The following is a 2,500-nucleotide window of genomic DNA, read 5'->3' as shown; positions in this document are numbered from 1 at the left end:
CATCTACTGATATGTTTCTTAGATGAGCTGGCTGCACATTAAATAGTCGCTGCATTATCGATGCTGGTGCGTAGTGGATTAATGTCCTGTGCGCCTTTCTTAGTTTACCTGGTATATTTTTTGGCACTATTAATCTACCTCAGCTTGCTCTTTCTGATATTTTTAGCTCCATGATGTTTTCAGTAATTCCTTCTATTTGCTTCCATGCTTGTATTATCATGCGCTCAGGTTCATGAAAGCGTCAGAGTTCAACTGGTCACTGGCAAACGCAAACACGTCTAAAAATACTGACATAAACAGAAATATGTTCTTTCATGTCAGGTGAAAAAATACACTTGTTGCCTTGGGAAAGGGGGACTGACTCTATGCGGCTTCTGTTTTTGACTAAAGTTAAAGGTAACCACTCAACGAAGTTGCAGGCGAGAGAGAGAGAGAGAGAGAGAGAGAGAGAGAGAGAGAGAGAGAGAGAGAGAGAGAGAGAGATCAAAGACATTCATCAGTGATGCTATTATAAGCGGATACAGGTGCATTCTCTTATCAAAAAGACCATGTAGTATTTTTATTTACTTACTTCGTATCTTATTTTTGTAAACAAACCCGGTCATGGAGACCTTCCCACATCGCTGGAGCTGAATGACACGCAATTTCCTCTCCCTTTCTCTTCGCTAGAGAGACGTCTCTTATCTTGGTCAATAAGTTCTTCTGTGTTCAAAGCGGTTTCTGTCCGTTTGCAAGAACGTTAAAGGGAAGAGATTTCATTTTTTTTTTTTTTTTTTTTTTGCGAATTCAAAATTCTACAAAAATGCTGTTTTCGTTGGTGTACTTATTGCATAAATGCTTCTTTTCATTGGCACACTTATTGCAAAAATGCTTCTTTTCAGTGGTACACGTATTGCAAAAACGCTTCATTTCATTGGTACACTTATTGCAAAAATGCTTCTTTTTATTGGTACACTTATTGCAAAATTTTTGTTTTCGTTAGCGCACTTACTACAAAAAATGCTGTTTTCGTTGGTGCATTTACTGCAAAAAAAAAAAAAAAAAAAAAAAAAAAAAAAAAAAAAAAAAAAAAAAAAAGGCTGCTTTCGTTGGTGCACTTATTGCAAAATGCTGTTTTCGTTGGTGTACTTATTGCAAAACTGCTTCTTTTCCTTGGTACACTTATTGCAAAAATGCTGTTTTTGTTAGTGCACTTACTGCAAAAATGCTGTTTTCATTGGTGCACCTAGTGCGAAAAGGTCTTTTTTCGTTGGTGCACTTATTGCAAAAAGGCTCTTTACGTTGGTGCACTTACTGGAAAAATGTTGTTTTCGTTAGTGCACTTACTACCAAAAAAAAAAAATGCTGTTTGCGTTGGTGCACTTACTGCAAAAATGCTATTTTCGTTGGTGCACTTACAGCAAAGATGCTATTTTCGTTAGTGCACTTTACTGCAAAAATGCTATTTTCTTTAGTGCACTTACTAAAAAAATTTTGTTTTCGTTGGTACACTTACTGCAAACATGCTATTTTCGTTAGTGCACTTTACTGCAAAAATGCTGTTTTCCTTAGTGCACTTACTATAAAAAAATTGTTTTCATTAGTGCACTTACTGCAAAAGGCAGTTTCGTTAGTGCACTTACTGCAAAAATGCTATTTTCATTGATACACTTACTGTAAAAGGTAGCTTCGTTAGTGCACTTACTGCAAAAATGCTATTTTCGTTAGTGCACTTACTGTAAAAATCCTGGTTTCGTTGGTGCACTTATTGCAAAATGCTGTTTTCGTTGGTGCACTTACTGGAAAAGTGCTATTTTTGTTGGTGTATTTATTGCAAAAAAATACTGTTTTAGTTCGCGTACTTATGTGCAAATAACAGCAATTGCAATCGGGAGAAAGTCGGAGTAAAGTACTTCTGTATAAACATAATTACGTAGGTGTACTTACAGGTAAATAACAGTGTTGGGTTAGGCGTACTTATGTAAGCAAAATTGTTTACCTTGAAGTACTTATGTGTAAACAATGACGTTTACATTTACTAAACTCGAGTGAAATATTGTAGAGGGCATTGACTATCAAAGGCGCTTAGAGAGAGAGAGAGAGAGAGAGAGAGAGAGAGAGAGAGAGAGAGAGAGAGAGAGAGAGAGAGAGAGAGAGAGAGCTACTTATCCAACTATATATACAGTCATATTTAAACAAAATCTCCCCTCTGTTTAAATGAATGCTTAACTTTTGTTTGGAAAAAAAGGAAAACTTTTTTTTGTATAATCTCTAGTTCCTTCCCAGCCCCAATCACATCCACCTTACTCCCCTCTCTCTCTCTCTCTCTCTCTCTCTCTCTCTCTCTCTCTCTCTCTCTCTCTCTCTCTCTCTCTCTCATGCTCCATCGCTTAAAGAAGATATAAAAGTTAAGAGTAACAAGCAGCTTTGTATTACACTGAATGCTTCGTGCAATGCTTTCAATGTGATGCAGGGAGAGTTTGCAATTACTAATTCAATTAATCCAATAAAATTTGCTGTT

General features: G+C 36.5%; 1 protein-coding gene and 1 long non-coding RNA gene across 2 annotated transcripts in view; one reads left to right on the top strand and one right to left on the bottom strand.

Annotated features, from left to right (window-relative positions):
* Nucleotides 1-2,500, bottom strand: part of LOC137617335 (uncharacterized) — a 388,681-nt gene that overhangs the window by 19,266 nt on the left and 366,915 nt on the right. The gene's annotated exons all lie outside the window — the stretch shown is intronic.
* Nucleotides 1-2,500, top strand: part of LOC137617334 (serine/threonine-protein kinase 32B) — a 212,551-nt gene that overhangs the window by 1,010 nt on the left and 209,041 nt on the right.

The sequence above is a fragment of the Palaemon carinicauda genome, chromosome 23, assembly GCF_036898095.1.
Source record: "Palaemon carinicauda isolate YSFRI2023 chromosome 23, ASM3689809v2, whole genome shotgun sequence".
NCBI lineage: Eukaryota > Metazoa > Arthropoda > Malacostraca > Decapoda > Palaemonidae > Palaemon > Palaemon carinicauda.
This window is presented reverse-complemented; position numbering and strand designations above follow the sequence as displayed.